Here is a 7,917-nt window from a genome sequence, read left to right on the forward strand (position 1 = left end):
TCTCGCTCTCCCTTTTTCTTTGCATTTCACTGGTTGTCTGCCATGATGCATCTTGACACAGCACACAAACTCAAACCTACACACAACTGTTTTCACACATTTACTGACAACTGGACTTGAATTCACATTTTGCAACCTTTTACAGATGATTCGGTGAGGTTCATGCTATTTAATGCAGTCCCCACACGTAAAGATGCATATTAAAATCGGTTGCCTTAATCATTCCTCAATGTAAATAGCCACCATGGGCACTTTGTGGAAAAATGTGCACTGAAGTTCAGCTTTCTGGCTTAGACGTATCAGCAATCGGTAACTTTTTTTTTTAGTGCACGTATATTAATAAAACAATTTACATAATCATTACACATGAGTAATTTACCATATCTATTCTTTGCCATCTCTCATCTGTACAATCATCCTACAGCATCAAGATAGTCTTCCCACTGAAAACAACAAAAGAGGTGGTATGTGTAGGCTGTAGGCCTACTGTTTTTAAGGTTCAGCAGCCTCTAACAGTCTCGTGAAGAAGTGCAATTATAATGAGTGTTATGTGCTGGTTTGCCAGCTTTAAAGAGAGCTATATTTGGTACCCTTGAAGCACATACAACAGAGCTATGTCACACATAAAAGAGTGCAATGTGACCAAAACCTAGCCATGAATACATAGTTTTGGTGCCTAAACCCAACAAATCAGGTAATCAAGTGAACAGCAACTGAAAGCAAAATTTAAATCCCTTGGTTTTAAGTCAAATGTTGCCACAATCCAGTAAAAAAGTAAACATGCTGGAGAAATTGAGCAAGGGTTATTTCAAAGAGGGATTTAAATTGACTCTTACTGACCCTGGCAAATACAAGCCTACAGAGAACAAGAGAGAGTTACAGAGCTGAAAGATGCTCATGTATAAACTACAATTAGTAATTTTGCCTCTGTACACCACCACAGTGAATTTTAAATCAAAAAAGTAATATATGATGTAAGTGAAGACTTAAAGCTTTAAGAAAACAAACAAAAGTATTTCAACAGTTTACTTAACTTTTAATTTGATATATTTCATTTTAATTTTATATTTTTCGGAGACTTGGAAAAAACAAGAAAAAATAACAGGAGTCTAAATATAAAGACTTTTTTGCTACTTGGATGAAAATTCTTTGCAGTCTAAAGCCTAAAGTGTAGAACTAATGGACGTCACCAAATATTTCAGATGCTCTTCTAGTCCTTTACTGCATCCACTTTTAGCTGCTGTTTGGTTTGGGGCCTGTCTGTCTTCAGATTTGTGTTAAATACCTGGTAAGCATGCTCTGTTGGGCTGAAATTGCATGACTGATTTGCTCATTTAAGTATTGCATTTCTTTACCTTGGAAAACTCTTGTGTTGCTTTTGCAGTATGCATTGGGTCAGTATCCATTTGTCCTGTGAAGTGTTTTCTGATCAGTTCTGCAGTGTTTCTCTGAATCTGAGCAGAGAGTATAACCCTGTACACTTCTATCAGCAGTCACATTGTCAGTAAACATAAATGACCCGGTTCCACTGGCAGCCATACATGCCCATGCCATAATATTACCTCCACCGTGTTTGAGAGATGGTGTTACATGCATCAGATTATGAGCTGCTTTTCTCCTTCTTCACACTTTTCACATCATTCTGGTACAAATCTTGGTTTCATCTGTTCAAATACTTTTTTTTCACAAGTGTTCACAAGTGATTTAGTCCTTGCTATCTTGCTATAAAGACCCTGTGTTTCCATTCATAAAGATGTCTCTTGGAAAGATTGGAAAGATACTTTATCAGTGGCAAGCCTATCTTTGTAGAGTGTTCTTGACTTGGTTAGTGAAGTTATTTTTCTTAAGTAAGGAAAGACTTCTGGAATAATTCAGTTTAGTTGTCTTCTGTGTTCTTTCAATCCTTTTAATGTTGTTAAACTGACCAGATTCTTTATCAGACGGACAGATCATTTCAGAGAAGAGCTACAAAATACAACGCTAACCACTTGATTTCAACTACTTTTTACGTTTTATTTAAGTTGTCATTACATGATCCGGAACTGAGCTCCTGAAACTCAAATACACACTTCTCAGTAGTATATTCTTCTTCTAGCTGTCTTTTATGCCCCTGGTATAGGGTGATTTTATCAGATTACATATGTTGTGCAGTATGAGTCAATATGAAACTTATGAAAGCAACAGATTCTCATGTGAATCTCAGCATTATTGGCCACCAGAATAAATGTCTTCTTTTTTAGAAAATAAAGGAGAAGGCTGGAGGTTTGGACTTCTGTTCTTTCTTTCGCAATTGTTCCACTAGCTGTTTGATTTAGTTTAAACTCACTTTTTAGTTTCATATCCACATGCCGGTTCAGTTTAGGCACTAAAAACTTGTAGTTTGGGCTAAAACACGCCTCTTCAGACCAATATTCTTTCACATTAAAAAAAAATGACGAGTCAAGAGAGATAGCCCCAGCAGCTTCTACAAAACTGCATTATTTTATGCCCAGATGATGGCCTGGAAAACGATGCCTGTGGTAATTTTGAAATTATGTCACTGTTCGATGCCCTGAGCACTTCCCACATAGCAGAGCAGTGTAACAACTGAACACACAGGTGTTTGGTGTCGTGTGCTACATAATCTGTGGGAATACACTGACAATAAAGTTATAAACAATGAGCTGATCATACCCTTTTTTTTTTTTCTCTTTTGCCTGTCCCATTTGGTTCTTTAGCCGTCAGAATTGTTGTCTGAAGACCAACAAGGATACCCAATGGATTTATTTTGCCAAATGGATCATCATGGCATTGCCGTATTGGTCCATTTGATCGACCTTTGTTTTTATTTTTTATTTTATTTTATTTTCAGTTGTTACAGACGGGACAGACATGAGTGAGGGATAGGAAAGGGAGAAAGAAAGAGGAAGGAAAAGAAAAACAGAAGGGGAGAGGGACAGTGAGAAAGTAGGGTATGAGCTGATCATACCCTAGATACATTAAAATATCTACAGTGGGGCAAAAAAGTATTTAGTCAGCCACCGATTGTGCAAGTTCCCCCACTTAAAATGATGACAGAGGTCAGTAATTTGCACCAGAGGTACACTTCAACTGTGAGAGACAGAATGTGAAAAAAAAATCCATGAATTCACATGGTAGGATTTGTAAAGAATTTATTCGTAAATCAGGGTGGGAAATAAGTATTTGGTCAATAACAAAAATACAACTCAATACTTTGTAACATAACCTTTGTTGGCAATAACAGAGGTCAAACGTTTACTATAGGTCTTTGCCAGGTTTGCACACACAGTAGCTGGTATTTTGGCCCATTCCTCCATGCAGATCTTCTCAAGAGCAGTGATGTTTTGGGGCTGTCGCCGAGCAACACGGACTTTCAACTCCCGCCACAGATTTTCTATGGGGTTGAGGTCTGGAGACTGGCTAGGCCACTCCAGGACTTTCAAATGCTTCTTACGGAGCCACTCCTTTGTTGCCCGGGCGGTGTGTTTTGGATCATTGTCATGTTGGAAGACCCAGCCTCGTTTCATCTTCAAAGTTCTCACTGATGGAAGGAGGTTTTGGCTCAAAATCTCACGATACTTGGCCCCATTCATTCTGTCCTTAACACGGATCAGTCGTCCTGTCCCCTTGGCAGAAAAACAGCCCCATAGCATGATGTTTCCACCCCCATGCTTCACAGTAGGTATGGTGTTCTTGGGATGCAACTCAGTATTCTTCTTCCTCCAAACACGACGAGTTGAGTTTATACCAAAAAGTTCTACTTTGGTTTCATCTGACCACATGACATTCTCCCAATCCTCTGCTGTATCATCCATGTGCTCTCTGGCAAACTTCAGACGGGCCTGGACATGCACTGGCTTCAGCAGCGGAACACGTCTGGCACTGCGGGATTTGATTCCCTGCCGTTGTAGTGTGTTACTGATGGTGACCTTTGTTACTTTGGTCCCAGCTCTCTGCAGGTCATTCACCAGGTCCCCCCGTGTGGTTCTGGGATCTTTGCTCACCGTTCTCATGATCATTTTGACCCCACGGGATGAGATCTTGCGTGGAGCCCCAGATCGAGGGAGATTATCAGTGGTCTTGTATGTCTTCCATTTTCTGATGATTGCTCCCACAGTTGATTTTTTTCACACCAAGCTGCTTGCCTATTGTAGATTCACTCTTCCCAGTCTGGTGCAGGTCTACAATTCTTTTCCTGGTGTCCTTCGAAAGTTCTTTGGTCTTGGCCATGGCGGAGTTTGGAGTCTGACTGGTTGAGGCTGTGGACAGGTGTCTTTTATACAGATGATGAGGTCAAACAGGTGCCATTCATACAGGTAACGAGTGGGGGACAGAAAAGCTTCTTACAGAAGACGTTACAGGTCTGTGAGAGCCAGGGATTTTCCTTGTTTGAGGTGACCAAATACTTATTTTCCACCCTGATTTACGAATAAATTCTTTACAAATCCTACCATGTGAATTCATGGATTTTTTTTTCACATTCTGTCTCTCACAGTTGAAGTGTACCTCTGGTGCAAATTACTGACCTCTGTCATCATTTTAAGTGGGGGAACTTGCACAATCGGTGGCTGACTAAATACTTTTTTGCCCCACTGTATATTGTAATCGTGATCTGGGTTTCCTAAAAACCCACAATTGCATCGACCCTCAAAATGTAGTCAGACTCTAGTGTTTTAGTTAATTGCTCCTTTAAGCTCCCTTTGATAGTCCATCACAAAAAGAAATGGGATAACATTAACACGTCGGGTTAAATGAATGAAGTAAAACAAATGGCAATTTGTTGTGATTATCAGGCTACTTGGAACACGTGAATGACTTTGAATGAATGTCTCATCACTTAACTGGTAAGTCAATTTACAGAACAGCCTCTTAAGCACAGCTACTTTAAAGCTCCCTCCCTCATCAGTCAGAGGCTCTTTATATGTCATTGTACGCTTTCTGGACCTCACAAGTGGAATGAAACACAGAGCTTTTTGATAATTGTTTAATGCATGCATATCGGCATGTGCATCAACACACACACACACACACACACACATGCTCAGAGAACCCACGGCCATGTGGTCATATCAACACATCGGAGTGTAATCCAGTTAACAGAGTATCCCAAATGACTAAATTAATCAGAGAAATACTATCGGGCTCATCTCTCTGTACTGCTTTGATGTGTGCACACAACCAAAAACACACACATGCGCGCGCACACAGATGCACATATAGAGGAGGAATTAGTGTGGAACATTGGTCTGACTGAGAAATTACTTTACCTGCTCTGATAATAAGGCCTCAAACCCATGGAGGGGCCTGTGAGATATTATCATTATACAGACACCCCTGGGGGCGAGGAAACACACACAAACACACACACACACAGGCACACACATCTGCTGTATACATGGGAGTGAGAAAGATCAAAAAGATGCATTGATTCACAACTCCAGATAGAGCACAATAGCAAGGGAGGCGAAAAAACAACCATAATTGTGTTGCTGTTGCATTTATGAAGCACAAGTCTTCACCAGTGACATTATTCTTAATTGATGATGATTTTTCTTTGTGGATGTTATTGTACTGTCAACAGAGCGCTGGCTTCCTTATCCTCTTCCCTTTCAGACGTTACAGCTGCCAAGAGCACAACAAAGGTGTCTCGGCTCTGTTGTGTAGTTTTTTGATGCTATGAAAACTGAAATATTATGCTACAAAATGTGACATTTCAGACATTCAATCAATACTTGTTTACAACTTGACATTTCACCACAAATATACTGTAGTCTGTATAACAAAACACAGCGAATGATAAAGGAGGAAAGGATGCAATTTGAAGAAAGCTTAATTTTAAAGAAATTGGGAAACTAAAAGTTTTGGGTCTTCAAATTATGTTAACATCAAATATTAAATTAATATCAGTTTAAGCTTTATGATTAACTGATTTCAGTGATTATTAAGACACCAGCTTCGAAAAAGGCAATATTCAATGCATAAGAGTCCTACAATATCTATACATAGCTGCTGGTTTTGTTAAAGGACTGGCAACTAATCCTTGATATTATCATAGACTATGTAAAGGACAGAGTAATGGCACACATTAGGTTTTCGATGGTTTGACTTTAGCATCACTGCCTAAGCTATTGTTTTGGCCCAAAGGTAACAATATTTGAAATAAAGAAGTTGAGTGATACACACTTATAGCAAGCTTGACAAGAGAGAATCTGTCATAGACCGTATAGGTCCATCTCATAGAAACAGACATCCAGTCATGTTAGAGAAAACAATAGCTGGAAAATCCAGCACCAAACTTACTGCAACTGTGCAACACTTGCAATCTTGTTGCCTTTGAACAGGTTGCTTTGAAGACTAGGACTGCTCGTAGTTAACGTCCAGCTTTAAAGCAACTTTGGTGCATGGGGATAGTAATAAAATGCCAATAAGACTGAATCAGTCTGCAATAAGGTCAAATGTGCAATTACATGCAATCTGTTTGTGATAAAAAATCATAGGTTATATATTGTTTTTGGTGGGGTTTTTTAGTTAGTTTGTTCTATTTTATTTTGTTTGAAAACACAGTAATATACAGAAAAAGAACTCAACTAATTGAGTTGAGTGCCCAATTGCAAAGAGAATTGTTTCTAAGAGTAATTGTAGCCAGTCCAAATCAGACCACAATTTTTTGAAGACAGGCTGCCACCAGGCAACCTGTGCAGTTAGCTTGCAATTGAAAGTGGTCATGAGGTGGAGGGTGTTGCACGCTGAACCACTGGATGAACAGCTGGTTGCTGCAACTACTTTGTGATTTGCAATTGGTCATCGAATGTGGTAAAAAGTCAGTCATGGGGCAACCACTAATTTCTCCTGCTTGCAAGGAGGATGCTGTCCTGTTTTCACTATAGTGCATAACAGAGTAAAAATATGACAGAATAACAGTCAACATTTTCAAAGATGAATCTAGCAGACAGCTACCACCTTTGTTTGTCAACCCACATAGCAGACAGGTCTGGCCCGGATATGGTGTCTAGCCGGCACTGCTGGCTGACTTCTGGCATGGTAAGTGGTATGTCATCCAGATATGGGCCAATCTGGCAATGGTGGCACTATTTATGTTCCTATTTTCCTATTTTAGTTAGAAGACCCAAATGCCATGTTGCAATGCTAGTGCTATAGATGGCACTGTTTATGTGATGGTATGCCACATCTGGCCCGATTATGGTTTGGTTTATGTGGCCCAAGCTCATAGAAAACAGGTCTGGCCCAGATCCGGCATCAAGCTGGCACTTCTGACTGACTGGTGTCATGGCAGGGTGTATGTCAACCAGATGAGGGCCAGTCTGGCTGTATACGAATCAGGCCATTCACTGTCTGAACCTTTGCACTATTATGTTCCGGCACATGTTGTTATTACATGGCTTGATTATGGTACACATTAGGCTCACATCTGGGGCCAGAGCTGAAACTGTTCTGGGCCAGCACAGGGCCAGCAGCCCACATACTGCAAAGAATGAAGGCCCTTTGGTGGCCCAGATCAGGTTTGCCAGAGGTAATCCATACATGGGCCATCACAGGACCACCAGTGTGTCTGCAACTGGCCAGAGGTGGCCCATGTGTGGGTCACCTCTGGCAAACCAGATCTGGGCCACCAAAGGGCCGTCATTCTTTGCGGTATGTGAGCCAAGTGTAAGCACATTGTGTGGGCTAGATCTGGACCATACGAATTTTGCTATGTGGGAAAACTCTAAGACTAACCCTGTAAATGCATAACACAAAGCCTCAGTGGGAAGGTTACAGATGCTATAAAGAGGCGCAGTATCCACAGAAACGAGGAACATATTCTTCTCTGCTCTAAATTTGGATATTTTAACATAGAGATTGACTCATATTAAGAATCAACCTCCTGTGGCCACTCGAAGAACTGCAGTTTGTTGA

This window comes from Neolamprologus brichardi, chromosome 15 (assembly GCF_056152115.1).
Source record: "Neolamprologus brichardi isolate AB-2024 chromosome 15, ASM5615211v1, whole genome shotgun sequence".
NCBI classification, from domain to species: Eukaryota; Metazoa; Chordata; class Actinopteri; order Cichliformes; family Cichlidae; genus Neolamprologus; species Neolamprologus brichardi.